This window comes from Aegilops tauschii, chromosome 2 (genome assembly GCF_002575655.3).
Source record: "Aegilops tauschii subsp. strangulata cultivar AL8/78 chromosome 2, Aet v6.0, whole genome shotgun sequence".
Classification (NCBI taxonomy): domain Eukaryota; kingdom Viridiplantae; phylum Streptophyta; class Magnoliopsida; order Poales; family Poaceae; genus Aegilops; species Aegilops tauschii.
This window is the reverse complement of record NC_053036.3, coordinates 447134856-447151035: the sequence shown is the minus strand read 5'-3', so window position 1 is coordinate 447151035 and position 16180 is coordinate 447134856. Positions and strand designations below refer to the sequence as shown.

Below are 16180 nucleotides of genomic sequence, written 5' to 3'. Positions count from 1 at the left end.
AGCATGAATAATAAACATTTATCATGATATAAGGAAATATAAATAACAACTTTATTATTCCCTCTAGGGCATATTTCCTTCAGCCTGCATGTGAGAGTGCTGGCCTAGCTGGTACCGGAGACGTTGCACATTCGTGGCACATATGCACCTATGGCCTTAGCTATCTTACCATCATTTCTTCCACCTTTTTCTTTGCAGAAATCACGACACATATGAACATCCCTGTACTTCAAAAACGGTTATCATGTATATCCTTAAGATGCGAAAATGCTTTGGAGCACCTAGCGACTACGCTCATTGTAATCTTGCTCATTCAATTGCCTCGGGATTCTATCCACTATATTAGCTTTTTATGTATTGGATGATTTTTTGCCATGTATAGCACTCCGACGGGTTTCGTATTAAATGATGTATAGTGTCATCCCTGTTCTGACTTCTGACATGGTGTGCATGCATCGTAGTACTTAACTGCTAACGTCCAACAACCAAGGCTTCAATTGAATGCATCACGCTCCTTAGTCTCCCATCTTTTTTTTCTCCACAGACGATGGTTGCTTAATGCGCACTCTTTTTTTACAATAATATAAAACAATCATGAGTTCAAAGTTCCCTATAGTGAACTGAACTCTTGATATTTTTTTTGCGAAATCGCTTGTATTACTCAAATAATAATGTCTTTACAATCATCAAGGGAAATACCCATGACCTCATCTGGCCCAGATCCCAGCCAGGTCATAGTCCGCCCCTCCACTCGAGCAAACCTAGCCAAACTATCACTAGCTTTATTCTGGGCTCTCAAAACATGAGTAATACAAGTTTGTGTCAGACGCAACAGCAATCTTTATTTCATTCACCAAGGAGGCATAAACTGAGCAATCAACTTCGCCAGAGCTTATCGTAGATACGGCCAAGGTTGAATCCGATTCAATAGCAATGGGCAACTCTGATCTCTGTATGGCAAGCGACACACCTTCCATAATCGCACATAATTCAGCTTCAACAACATCTCTACAGGAGTATAACACCCTGCAGCACGAAAAAATGATCTCACCCCTTGAGTCTCGAAGAATCATACCAGCTCCCGCTTTATCATCCGCGACAAACGATCCATCCGCGGTAAACTGAACTCTTGATTTATAGTGGAGAAGACTTTTTCATTTTCATTGCATGACACCTAGTGCTTAAAGTTAGTAAAAAGCGGATGCACACTATGTTTCAAACATTTTCACCGTTGATGTTAGATAATAACGAGAAATAAACGAGACAGAAAGACACGGATTTTTACGTGGAAACCCTTGCGGGAGAAAACCACGCACACAAGAAGGCGCAATCACTATGAGGAGGAGTATTACAAGCACGAGACGACAGACCGTCTTTAGGTGCGACTACATGGGGTATATATGAGGGCAATACATAAGAGTCCTTGGAGGATAAGTAAACGAGTTGTACTCGTACGTGTCGGTACCAACGCAAAGGCCCACACCGTATGTACTACGTCTAGTCCAATATGGTACTAGAATTTGGATCACAATTTAACAATCTCCACCTTGATCCCAATTCCCTCCAGTAGTCGAAGGAAGTGAATAACTCCATCCAAATCAGCATAAACACCTTGTGCGTCAAAGTCCATCGGACTAGTGAGAAATACCAACTAAGCCTGAGCAAAGCTCAAACTTATTGGTAAGAACTGGCTTTGTCATCATATCAGCTGGATTATCATGAGTACTTATCTTGCATACCTTCAAATCACCTTCAGCAACAACATCTCGAATATAGTGATATCTGACATCAATGTGCTTTGTTCTCTCATGATACATTGGATTCTTTGTAAGATATATAGCACTTTGACTGTCACTAAATACGGTAGGGCAATATGAATCTCCACAAAGCTCAGCGTACAAACCTCTCAACCAGATAGCTTCTTTGCATGTCTCAGAAATAGCCATATACTCGGCATCAGTAGTGGAACAAGCCACAATAGACTGCAAAGTTGCTCTCCAACTCACAGCACAACCACCAATGGTGAAAACATAACCTGTGAGTGATCTTCTCTTATCAAAATCACCAGCAAAATCATAATCAATAAATCCAACAAGTCCATCTCCAGTTTTCCCAAATTGTAAATAAGCATTAGAAGTACCACGCAGGTATATGAAAATCTACTAAACTGCTTTCCAATGCTCCTTTCCAGGATTAGCCCTGTATCTACTGACAACACTCAAAGCATATGATAAATCCGGACGAGAAAAAACCATGGCATACATAAGTGAACCAACTACACTTGAATAGGGAACTCTAGACATGTACTCAATATCGGCATCTGACTTAGGACATAAAGGTGATGATAATTTGAAGTGTGTAGCTAACGGGGTACTTACCGGCTTGGCATTATGCATATTAAAACGACGAAGAACTTTATCAATATATCCCTTCTGACTTAGATATACTTTTCCAGATGGTCTATCTCTGGATATTTCCATGCCAAGTATTGTCTTTGCTGCACCCAAATCCTTCATCTCAAATTCATTACTCAATTGCTTCTTTAGGTCATTAATCTCTGACATACACTTTGCAGCAATTAGCATATCATCAACATAAAGGAGCAAATAAATAGTTGAACCATTGACAGTTTTCAAATAAACACAACTATCATAATTAGACCTTTTGAAACCTTGAGAGAGCATAAAGTTGTCAAATCTCTTGTATCACTGTATTAGGGATTGCTTCAATCCATAAAGAGATTTCTTTAACTTACAGACAAGCTTTTCTTTTCCAGGAATAACAAAACCTTCAGGTTGTTCCATATAAATATCCTCTTCTAATTCTCCATGTAAAAATGCAGTTTTAACATCCAAGTATTCAAGCTCAAAATCATGCATGGCAACAATACTAAATAAAGTGCGAATAGAGCTATGCTTCACAACAGGAGAAAATACTTAACCTTTAGCAACTAACCTTGCTTTATATCTTGTCTCATCATTAGGAGAAACACCTTCTTTCCTCTTGAAAACCCACTTGCAATGAATAGGTTTCTTCTCTCTAGGTAATCTTACTAAATCCCAAGTGCCATTCTTTTCAAGTGATTCCATCTCATCATGCATAGCGGTCATCCACTTATTATTATCACCAGAAATAATAGCCTCGGAATACGAAAAAGGCTCAGCATTACCTTCAATTTCTTCTGCAACAGATAAAGCAAAAGAAACAATATTGCACTCTTCAATTAACCTGTCGGGTTTATTAATCCCCCGCCTAACTCTGTCACGTGCGAGATTCCAACTGGGTGAACAATAGGCTGATTTGGAGTGGGAGTGACATGTTCATCATCAACGACGGGATCATCATGTTGACATATCTATCCCAGACACGCAAAGCATTAATGAATTAGGAGTAACTTGTGTTCAGAAATTGCATGCATGCATGTGGGACCCTCAGCGCACAACTTTACCATGCATGTGGTACTCCACGAGTTTTCATCGGCCTACGTTGATTCGTTGAAGAAAGCTTGTTGTCCATGCAAATCATTTCTCAAATTAACACATCATTTGATTAACTACTATGCGTGACATAAAAACACAGAATAATACGCTGAGCGGAATTCCTTTGTATTCATTCATTAGAAAGATACATACTGTCACTTCTCTAATCTTGAATCGCAACAGGCTAATCGTGAGATTTCACGACATCATTTCACGCTTCCGTTGCACAGGAAGCTGTTAACTCGTCACCCTTTTCCTTTCCTAGTGACTTACGTCCTGACACGTGATACCAAGAATCTCCATTTAAAACCACGCTCCACATTTCGTCGAACATACTGTAGTTGACACATGGGGTCGGTCTCTCCAAACCTTCTTCCAACGTGTACTGAACTGGTGCCTGAAAGAGGATTACAACTTCTCGTCATTGTTACCAAATCAAACTACAAATAACTGACGGCAGAGATGAATCAACAAATGATTTGAAAAGATATATGTTTGGTTTGTGATGTAGGCATGCGACGGCTGCGCACATAATAAAAGTATTATTGCTGTAGATGCATTCTGAGAGTCCAGCTAATAAATGGCTTCTAGAAAGTTCATAAATGAATCAGTGCCCGATTTTGTACGGACATGTGCACCCTGCCTTAAATGTGTATGGACTCTTGGACAGGTTGAAACCGTGTATACATACTCACGGCTGCTGTATTGAGACATTGAAAATCATTCCGATTAAACTTGCACTGATCCCCAAACACGAGCCAACTGGCTAAGATGCGTCTATATTCTCCTCCCAGTTTTTCACTCCGTGTTCGCTTGGGATGCGTGCACCTTTTAACGAAATGATTTCTTATATGTGAATAGCTGACTGATGTGTACACAAGAACAGTTTGCACCTGTCCATACCCTGTACAAGAAGAAGAGAGGAGGGTTAAATTAGAATAGGCGTTGATCCACCATCGCCGGCTAGGAGCAGGATGAGACGTCATCCGCTACCGCCGCCGTCGCCGCCAGAGCTATGGATGTAGATATGTGTTCCAAAGGCCAGCGGCCCATGCCGCACGCTCGCCCCGCCCAGCACCACCTCGCGCGGGTTCCATCGCCGCAACCTCAGCGGAGGCGTCGCCGGCTCGTTGCCGCTGCCGCCTTCAGGACCTGAGAGAGAAGGGGAGGGAAGATGAGCGAACTGACCTGGAGGCAGCCGCTCGAGCGCCGGATCCCCTCAGACGCCTCGCCTTGGCTGGATCCCCCGGACCGCCGGTTGCCCCGCACGCGTCTCATCGGCTCCCTTGAGCTAGATCCCTCTTGCGCGGCTGGCATCCGCTGGATCCCGTCGACCACCGGTTCCCTCGCTAGCTTCGCCTCCTCGGCTGCAGATGATAAATGGGCCGTTGAGGCCCAATCAAAGACAGGCCTTCAAAAAAGTCTCCAGAATAGCTGCCCATCAGGACAGGCGGCCCAGTCGCGGTAATCTGGCGCTGAAACGTGATCTGACGGTGAGAAACGATCTAAATGCATAATCCGACGGCCGAAATCGCTGGGGGCGTGAGAGAGCTCGGTTTAGGCTCAGTTTTACTGTTCTTAATATGGCAGCATGGTGGGTCCACAGTGTTAATTGGTCTGTAAAGTTTCCAAAACAAAGACTTAATGGATGACTTTTGGACATCGCATTGATTGTAGGGTGTGAATTGTGAAACAGTGTCTGATTTAAACGTTGGTTGTGAAAAAGTAGGTGATGGGGAAAGTGGATGTGGTTGTAACACAAATAATTTTGTATGGCGCTTTATGATCTCTCGCCGGGTGAAATGCACGGTACAAAACCGACAGCCAATGTGACTAATAACATACTCCCTCCGTTCCCAAATATAAGTCTTTCTAGAGATTTCAATAGGTGACTACATACGGAGCAAAATGAGTGAATCTACACTCTAAAATATGTCTACATACATCCGTATGTCGTAGTCTATTGGAAATGTCTAAAAAGACTTATATTTCGGAACGAAGGGAGTATAAGATAAGTCTTGAGATTAGTATAATAAAATTTCTTAAAATTATTATCATGAAGTTTTTGTGTTTTTAGTAAAAGCAAACAACAAGGAATATAATGAAAGCTCCCTCAATATTTTTACATAATTCGCCAGGAATTAGTATAGTAAGATTTTGATTTTCCTAGAAAGACATAGTTTTGTGGAATTTGTACCATGACTTTTCAAGGAATTAAAATCTTATAACCATAAAATCCATCATTTACTTCTCTTTTCTGGGATGAGATTCTCAGCTTTTATAGAAACACACATAATTTCACGGAACTTGGTTCCGCATTTTCCTAAATCTTGGAAATGATTTAAATCCACTAAACATATTTTTTTCAAAAGTTGAAATGATATTTTAAAACTTGATAAAAGCATACTACCTGTTAAAGAATTTTTCTTATTAATTAGTCACTAGTCAGACAACCTATACACATGAGGCTCAACAAAATTCGCATGCATGTGGGGCCTCTGTCACATGTCATTCAAGCCATCCACAATAACGCATTTATTATCCTCAGAGACCATTAAGAGTGCGCAGAAGGATAAAAACATAAACTTTACTTAAAGGAATGTATACATGGACCTAAACTAAAGAATATACCCAAACTAATATAACGACACGGATCCCTATGCTTCTTCAATGGCGAGATATCATAGGGGTGCGTCGCCAAGTGCTCCTATGCATTTTCGATTACTCTATATACTTTTGTTAAGCATGTTTCCCATTCTTTTGCATTTCATAAAATACTTCTTAATTTGACTTCATGTATATGTTTTTTAAGGAGGGATGGAGGTTTAGATGTTATGCCCTGACAATGTTAGCTGCACCTGCATGGCCATACAATATTAGTATCTCAGTTCACTGTCTTCTGATAACGATGCTTGCAAACTATTGGCAATCTCCAGTGCCGATAGGTAGCATTGAGCTACTAAGATGATATTGATTTTACTCTGATGGCGTCTTAAGTCACCACATGCAAAGAGTAACCTAAAAGTGCACATAATTTATCGGTTCATGTTGTATTTTCTTTTTTCTACAGCCTGCAGATAATGTTTTTTCTTCTTAAGTTATGTGTCTATTCTAATTACACCAAAGAGTTGTAGTTTCTCTTTTTATTCATGTTATCAACATATTTGGCTTATTTGAGTCCAACCAAAAAGAAGCTGACTGACCAAGTTCATTCTTGATTAAGATGTTGTACTACTAAGCCAAAACCAGATAAGAAAGAGCGGTTCAGGGTCAGTGTTTTTATGTATGGATTTGGTTCACACATATTTCAGGAAGAAAATTGCACAGCAAGAAACCCCTTTTGTTTGATCATTATAGACGTAACTATTATTTTTAGTTCTGTAAACAACTAAATTTGTTGATTGTTCATGAGCTATACTTTAGTTTTGATTCACAAGATAGCAACCTACTTAATTGTCAAAATAATCTCGTTATCACTTGATGCAATCTCTAACAAATTATTAACCAAATATCCCGCAGCAACGCACATGATTTCATCTAGTTTGATTAATAAAGTAAGCCATGATGACATTCCCTAAAAAAAGGGTATATATATGGATTAAGGTAGAGATAATAGGGAGGTGAATAAGGTCACTCATGAACTTGCTAGGTTAACGAAATTTTCATCAACTAGGAACTGGTTTGAGGAGCCATGGATGAGATTGTACCTTTTATTATAAACGATGTAACGATATTCTCAATTAATAAAGTTGTGTTTTTTTCCCGGAAAAGAAGTCCTTTTGATGTAAAAAAATAATCCTTCATTCCCTTTGCTTCCCCTTCCATGACTGAAGAATGAATTTAATCACAAAAAATCATTTGCTTTTCCCTTCCGCTTCCCCTTGTGTAACCGACGAATGAATCTAATCACAAAAGGCCACCACCCATGTGCCCATACGCCATTCCACTTCAAGGGTCGAGAGTGACCCGGCGAGCACAGCGCCGCCGCCACTGGTGAGCCAACCCGGGCAAGCGAGGCACACCATCCGGTGCGACCCCGGTGAGCCGCCCCATGACCCAAGCGATGTCGTTCTCACCACGTCGACAGTACCCTACGTCCCCATCGACGCTGCCACATGTGACCACGGCGAGCCATCCCACGACCCATTGCGCGCGACGCCGCTCCGGCGACCATGGTTGCGTCCGCTCTTACACCAATCATGCAGCTGTACTGCAACGCACTCACGTGGGCGCTGTGGTTCTCGGCAGAGGTCTCTCCGGTCCAGATCTGCTGACAACCCAATGCGCATAGCCGCATAGGAGTTCTCTGTGATTTCAATCTTGGCTAGGCAGCCCTTGTGGAGTGACTGGGAAAGGAAATGGAATTGGTTGCTGTTAACTGTGCCTACGCATCCATCCGTCTGAGGTAAGCTGTAGGAAAGCTAGGCCACAAATTGACTTGATATTAAATGTTGTAGATACAATCCAACATATGACAGCGTCCAGTGGGATATTTTTCTTCCAAGGTACTCCTATTTTCGACAGGGTTTGGTAATGATATGAGAGGGTCATTTTCCTTGATTTTTCTTCAAAGGTGTGGATCTGTTACCATCGCTGACCATATACTTTCATGTTTGCTCTTCTTGGGAACTGAACATTTAAGTATGAAATGCAATGTTCAGTTATACAGAAAAAATCGATACGTTCAAGACTACGTTCGTAAGAAGTTTGTTTCTAGAGGACAAAAGATGGGTTTAACATAAATCCTTACGATGGACTTCACATTGTCTAGCATTTGACCTTTTTTATGTTGTGCCTTGCAGTATGCAGAACATATTGAAACCTGTTCTTCAGATGTTCAAACAGTGTACAAATGAATGTACGAAGATGACATAAAATCATTTGCTGCTTATTTGAACATATCTTCAGCAACACGGGTTATCTATGCTATGGTATATACTCAGTTTAAGCTTTAAACCTTTTATTTTATATTTTTTTGCAGTTGCTGCTCATCCCCATTCAGTAAAAGCCTTGCTGGGCCGTTCATCTTCCTGTTCTCTGCCCAAGTATCTCTGTTATGAATCCAGACATGATGTTGTTTTAGGTAAATATTTTTCCTGCCACACATAGATAGAAATGGCTCCTTTGCGAATCAGCTAGTGCTATATTATAGAGAATAACTTCCTTTGGTATACCTATGAAAGATCATAATGACAATAATCAGGATAGATGGGAAGTTAAGCACCACAGCTGAAATAAACACAAATCCCATAATGTATGTGCAGTATCTGATTTTTTATTTTATTTTAGAAAAGGAGGAATACCCCCGGCCTCTGCATCTGGACGATGCATACAGCCATTTTATTAATTATTAACACAACACCTTACAAAGTCATACAACAGTAAGACCAAAGCCACCATCTAAGCAACATCTATTGCTACTCCTATCCAGTTAATGAAGGGGCGCTGATAGTCTAGGCCTAATACCAAACAGACCTCGCAGCCAAACGGCCAAACCTAACATCTAAGACCTGAGGTCCCAACCAGGACGCCTGCCGGGTATGGGCACCCACCAGTCTGGCGTGCTCCTCAACCAGGACGCCTGCCAGGTATTGAGGCCGCCGCAGCCACTTGCCACCAATCCATCTTCAGAGTTGTACTGTTGCATCAACCTTGCCCGGTCTAGCTGCCGCCGACGCCACCACGACGCCAGACAGCGTCGACCTCCTGCGTGTGTCCATCACCACACATCTGACGCCAAGCCTCCGCTGCTCCATGCCGCCAAGAGCTGCCGCCATGAATATGTAGAAAGAAACACCGCTCCACCGAAGAAGCCATCCGCTGGTCCCTCGAGCCCGGGTGCATCTCCAAGAATGCCGCCCCCAAGGGGGTAACGACACATGAATGCCGCCGTCATCCGATCAACTGATCTAGGGTTTCCCCCGGAGGTATTGGATGGGTTTAGGATTTGTACCTCGATGATGCCTTCATCAAGGAAACGATGGTAAGGGCATCGTCATCACCGGCTCCGGCCAACGACCGAAGACCAAGTTTTCATTCGGATCCGTCCCAAGAAATCCACCCGACAACCTGTGCACTGCCTCGACCGCCTTCAAAGCCCCAGATCTAGCCGCCTAGATCCGGCGACCAACCGCAACAGCAGTGCCACCGTAGGAGCCCTGGCACACCGGCCACTGCCTGAATGCGCCACCACTGGAGCCTGGGAGGAGGACTCCCACCCCACCTCGCCAAACCGCGAGAGCCGCCGAGATGGATCCCGCACGCTCATCACCGTCTCTGATCGGAACCAATCCGTGGCAAAACCACGAGACCGCCGACGCAGATCCGCCTTGGATATGGACTGCACCACGCCATGCCGCCGCGGGAAGCCCGAGCTTCACCCGCCGCCGCAATCCAAGGCCGCCGCCCCAGGATCCTGATCTGGCCAGCCCGGACCTCCACGACGCCCTCTTCACGCCGCCGCCGCCGGCTCGCCACCAGGCAACCGCGCCGCCGCCCAAGGCCTCCGCCCGGAGCACGCCGTCGTGCCACCATGGATCAGATCGCCGCTGCGCCGTCACGCGCGTGGAGGTCCCGCCCCACCCCCTCCGACGCGATCCAGGGAGGAGAGCCTCCGCCACCACCGCCGGCCCCCGGGCTTAGCCCAGTGGCGTCCTCCGACGGCGGCGGAGGGAAGGGAGGGAGGTGGTGGTGACCCTGGCGGCTAGGGTTTGAAGAGCCGCCCGAGACAGGGGCGACGCGGGGGCAGACCAACTTTGTAATCTTTAAAATTCAGAATTCATGTTATTTGTGCCCAATTTTCATTTGCTGAAATCAAAATTCAGAATGTGCCTATTGTCCGAGGCCTGAACAAAATAATTGATCATGTTTGAGATCCTAAACGATACAAATTGTCATTATTTTTCACTTTCTTAATGTAGCTTATATATTTTCAAGTTTAATTTTTTTTTGTTGCAAACAAATTCCGACTAAAAGTTGACAATTTGGATTTCGGTGCTTATCTATTTTGTAAGTTCTCATGCTTTTTTCAGTAAACTTTTTAGACAAAAGGAATTAGAACTTGCTTTGGGGGAAAAGATAAAATGAACTGGTACTCTTTTGCTCTGACGACATGATTTGTTTTGTTCTTATTGTCAAATACCGGAGCTCCATCACTCACTATCAAGGATAGAAAGCTACTACAATTGCTAATATTCATGTTTAGTTTCCATTGTTTGCAGATTTGAAGTATCGTACAGATGAATAATGATTTACCTCTTGACGTGTACATTACCATTCATTCTTTGCAGATCCTAAGTACACATAGTTTCTCGAGATGACAATTTGTACATTTCCATTCATAGCGTCCCCATTTCAGAATCCATGTTCTTGTGAGAATACTTATGTCATATCCTGATTGAACAATTCACATTTTGCAATTTTTATAATTATACTCAAAGTACTATGTCCATAGCAATTTTTTTCATCTTAAGATCATATATCTACTATGCAATCAAAGTTATTTGATTTATGTATTATCAGCGCATATGGCTAAGAGCTCCCGCGGAGTAGATCAAAATTGCCTCGCTTTGTTCTCTGTATTCCCTAACAGCAATTTAATCGCTTTTTAACGTTCAATAAGCAGCCTTGGTCGTGCTCATGAGTAGACCAAAAATGTGTTAGCTTATTCCTTGTACATCCCCTAACAGCAACTAAATCTAAGTCACTTACTAACACACACTAATTAGCCTTGAATGTTTTACATAGCCAGTCAGGCAACTACATCCACTTGGTATTAACTAGAGTTTTTGGCCTGTGCATTTGTATTCACACATGGTCTCACTCATTTGTGTTTTTGTTATTACAGCCGACAGAAACATGACGCTGAATCTTCATTGTTATTATGCCACTCCAGCAGAGGTAGAGTAGTCGCACAGTTCACAAGCGAGATGACTCACAACCAGGTCGACCAACAAGCACAATGGAGACAGTCAAGGCAGTACAATGTGTGCTGCACGCTCAAGCCTAGGATCCTTCTTCCCTCCCATTGATTTTCTCCCCGTAACAAAGGTTTCCTTTATCGGAGTTTGATGATGAAACCTGGGCAAAAAAAGTGTAGGATAGTTGAAACCAGAGATGTATTGTTACTTTTCGCTCAGGATTTTCACATGTTTTGTTGCTTGTTACTTCCTCCATTCTTAAATATATGTCTTTTTAAAGATTCCAATATGAACTTATATTTCTTTACAGAGTAGTACTCCCTCCGTAAACTAATATAAGAGTGTTTAGATTACTAATTTAGTGATCTAAACGCTCTTATATTAGTTTACAGAGGGAGTAGTACTTAGTGATCTAAACACTCTTATTTTTCTTTACAGAGAAGGTATTTTGTAAGTTGTTCTCGTTTTTTCTTGCGTTCCCCATGTGTTTCCCTGTGTTTTTGGTACCGCCTCCGGCAGCCTGGCTGGAATCCTATGTTGATGGAAGGGGGAAGAAGGGATGGCGAAGATGGGCAGTGTGGATGCGAAAGCCTGTGGGGCGAGTTGGTGCGCTGCAACTGCAAATGAAGTGATCCATCCACCTCGCAAAGGAAAGGACTAGCACGCACGCACCCTTGGAGCCGGGAGCCCGGCCCGGGACCAAAAGTTGCCTTTTTCGGCAGGGATGGGCATGAGATGACATACCAAATGAGGAAAGCCGCTTCCTATGACCAATAGTAGTATTGCCTAGTGGAGTACTCATTGAACTCGCAGAGTACTCCAGTACTCTTATTAATCATGCAGGCAGGTCACAAGCTGGGCTGCTCACGTGTTGTGTTGGTACCTCACAAGTGACAAGGTGCAGCTAAGCTAACCAGGCAGGCAGGTAGCCAAAGCACGCACGATTAGCTGGTGCGTGCCTCGGAGCTCGGACGCTACTTATCCGAATGTATATACAGTACATATAACCAACCAGCCAGCAAGCTCTAGTGTAGAGAAAAAGAGTGGGTTTTGAACGGCCTCCTCGGCTTTCCGGGAAGATTACGCGTACAACAGTCCTTATTCTCCAAACGTCGTTGTATGCCATCTATAAAAGGGCACCAGCACATGCACACATCCGGCCGAGAAGAGGCACGCAGGTCACACCCGGGAGGAAGGATAAGATGGAAGGATGAGATGCATATATTGCTACATTGAAGCAAGGTTGCCTTGCAGTGCCACATTGAACCGCTGGAGCAGGTCCTGCTCATTGCCTCTCACCTAACCTACAGGGCATCCAAGGAAGGGCTCTTTGCCTTGTGACCACAAAGAACGCTGACTTTTCCTCACAAATATTTATATTTGAGTTTCATTCAGATGCCATCAATTATGTGTCATTAATTGTTCATCAAAAATATTTTATTTACACATTAATTGAACTAAGTTTCGAATTATCTATAAAAGATATAAAAAGTGCCTTAAAACAATTCATCACTAGCCGGTCAGTCATATCATGCGGCCATTCAATTTTTCATTTAAAAATTTAAATTTGGTGATTGCACTAATTTTTTAAAGTGCTTTCGTCATTTTTGCCATTATTTATGTCACACTACTCAATTTTGCCACTTAAAGTTTCAAGTTCTTAAAAATGTCATCCTTTCGTTAAGCATGTGCTAAAAAATGCCACTCGCCGCCGTTGCCGTCCGGTCAAAGGCCATCGACTGGGGTGAAGTGACCAAAATACCCTTGAACCCCACTTGTCAGCGGTCCCTCTACAACTCACTCTAACCTATGGGGTCCTAGTTTTCAGCACACGGGAAATGAAGAGAGATAAAAGAAAAATAGCTTCGCACATGGGTCATCAAATCCCCGCGTGTGCTAACAATTAGGACACACATGTTATAGAGGAACGCTGACAAGTGGGTCTAGGGGCAAAGTCCGATTAGTGAAGTTTAAATTTTGTTTTAAACTAGACTATGTTTCGGTGGATGGTAATGTGAACTATGTGTCAAATTTCGGTTAAGATGTTTGTTTAAATCAAATCTTTGTTCATCATATCCAAATTTACTTCTTACTCCACAATATTTATGAGATCGGCTTGGTCCGACCAAAAGTCAGTCGAGTAAAAATACTCCACTAAGTTTACTCGGCCGGATACTCCTCTATTTTTTAGAAAATCGGCTAGAGTGGTGCTTTGTCAGTTACTTTGTCGTGTGTTGTTTGCTGAAGAATGAATGGTACACTGCGTATTCAAGAAAAAAAATTGTTCACCATGTATTTTGCAATGTTCAATGTGTGTCTGAAAAATATCCATCATGCATTCAAAAAGTTCACCATGCCTTAAAAAATATTTAATATTTAAATAATATTGTTGTATAGAAAATATAGTTATTAATAAAGAAAATAAAAGTGAAAAAAGAGAAAATCTAAAAGGGGAAAAAGGAAAACCAGAATAAATCAAAGCTTGGACAAAAAGAAGAAGAAACGAGTGAAAAACTAACGAACACAAAAGAAAAAAAACTGGTTGAAATGGGCCGACCTTGAACATATGTTTCGTCTGTGTTTGATCAACTACATCAAATAAGGTTTTCTGGTTAAGAGACTCCTTTCATGACCAATATAGATAATAAATATATAGTATCAACGAATTTATGTAGATTTTTAAAAAAGAATTTATGTGGACATGGAAACAAACCATCATGTGTGTATTTCCTTCTTTATTATTAATTCTATTGAGAAAAAGTTTTTGTAAATTATATAGTGGTGTGTGGAAGATTGTTAGTGTTAGTCCAATGTGACTTATATGGTGGTACCTAGCCGGCAGAGGACTAACCGAGCTGGCCGAAGAAACAACAATCCCTATTGATATGCCTCCAGTTTTTGTCTTCTCTTATAAACCCCTGCCATTGTTCTACTTGCCATACAAAGTGCTAGGTCCATGGCTCACGCTCAAGTATTGAGTGGAGTTAAAAATGCTGAAGCGAGAAAAATTATGATACAATTGCTTGGTTTGACAACGGTGTGTTCATGATTTATACTTTGTGCTAGGAAGACCGAGTTATATTATCAATCTTGTATGGAACGGGGTATTCATGCTCATGATTAAATGAGTAGGAATAACATTCTTAGCATTGTTTAGGATGAAGAGTAATGATTATTTTCTAGCCCTCTTTTATACTAGTGTTTCAATGTCTACTACATTATCGTTTCTCAATATTCATACCCAAAATATTACATGATTAAGACATGCTAGGTAGCATTCAACACAAAAAATTCTATTTTTATCATTTACCTACTCGAGAACAAGCAGGAATTAAGCTTTAGGATGCTCATACGTCTCCAACATATCTATAATTTTTATTATTTCATGCTATTATATTATCAATCTTGTATGCTTTATACACCATTTTATATCATTACTGGGAACTAACCTATTAACTTAGTGCCTAGTATCAGTTGTTGTTTTCTGCTTGTTTTTGGCTTTCCAGAAAACCCATACGACACGAAGTCCAAACAAGATGAAAAATTTTGACGATTTTTTCTTGACCAAAAGAAACCCTAGAAGCTCCAGGGGGGTCCAGACGACAAACAAGGAGACAAGAAGGTAGGGGCGCACCAAGGGAGGTAGGCCCGCCCTGCCACCTTGCGGGCCCCTACTCCTTCGTTTACCCTAATTCCTAGTCTATAAATTCCCAAATATTCAGAAACCCCCGAGAGAGGCCATGAAATAATTCTTTCGACGCAGCAAGCCTTTGTTCTTCCACGATCCCATCTAGAGGCCTTTTTTGGTACTCCGGCGGAGGGGGAAACCATCACAGAGGCCATTTTCATCAACCTTGTTGCCTCCATGATGATGTGTGAGTAGTTCCCACAGGACCTACGGGTCTATAGCAGTAGCTAGATGTCTCTCTCTCTCTCTCTCTCTCTTGATCTTCACTAAAATGATCTCTTCTGAGATCAATCCAATGTAAACTTTTGTGGTGTGTTTGTTGGAATCTGATGAATTGTGGGTTTATGATCAGATTATTCAATGAAAGTAATTGAGTCTTTTCTGAGATTTATTATGGGTGATTTTATAGCCTTGTATTTCTCTCTGATTTATCCGTCTTCTTTGGCCAAGTAAATTGATTTATCTTCAGTGGGAGAGGTGCTTGGTAGTAGGTTCAATCTTGCAGTGACCTTACTCTATGACAGAAGGAGTAGCAAGGAACATATTGTATTGTTGCTAGTAAATGTAAATGATGGGGGTTCAAACATATTATTTGGTCTTACTTTGTCTACATTATGTTCATGCTCCAAGCATTACTCTGTTTGTTATGAACTTAATACCTTAAGATGCATGCTGGATAGCGGTCGGGAGGTGGAGTAATAGTAGTAGATGCAGATGGATGTCGGTCTACTGATCTCGGATGTAATACCTATATATTGATCATGTCATGAATGACATCATAACTATGAGCTTTTCTATCAATTTCCCAACAGTAATTTATCTATCCACCGTTGCTATGCTCATGAGAGAGATGCCTCTAGTGAACACTATGCCCCCTGATCCATTCACTTTATATTTACTACAAGCCTAAACATCCTTGCTGCAATTTATCTATCTACCACTACCAGAATTAATCCTTGCAATTAACGTGTATAAGGGGATTCCCTCTTGCCCGTGTTTGGTGCAAGTATTTGTTTTGTGTGTGTGCAGGCATTGTTGACGTTTGTTTGCATGAGTCCCCTACTGGTTCGATAACCATGGTTCTTAATTGAGGG

At 41.9% G+C, this 16180-nt stretch overlaps 2 long non-coding RNA genes across 2 annotated transcripts; both read right to left on the bottom strand.

The window, feature by feature from the left end:
• Nucleotides 1-1278: 1278 nt before the first annotated feature.
• LOC109754342 (uncharacterized) lies at nt 1279-3504 on the bottom strand. Its single transcript, XR_006670370.2, has 3 exons — nt 2956-3504; nt 2379-2557; nt 1279-2035 (listed from the first exon to the last, which is right to left on the bottom strand). It is a non-coding gene; the product is annotated as an uncharacterized lncRNA (long non-coding RNA).
• Nucleotides 3505-3552: 48 nt separating this feature from the next.
• LOC141041719 (uncharacterized) lies at nt 3553-4831 on the bottom strand. The gene is made up of 3 exons (XR_012203000.1): nt 4668-4831; nt 4171-4383; nt 3553-3876 (listed from the first exon to the last, which is right to left on the bottom strand). It is a non-coding gene; the product is annotated as an uncharacterized lncRNA (long non-coding RNA).
• Nucleotides 4832-16180: the final 11349 nt, after the last annotated feature.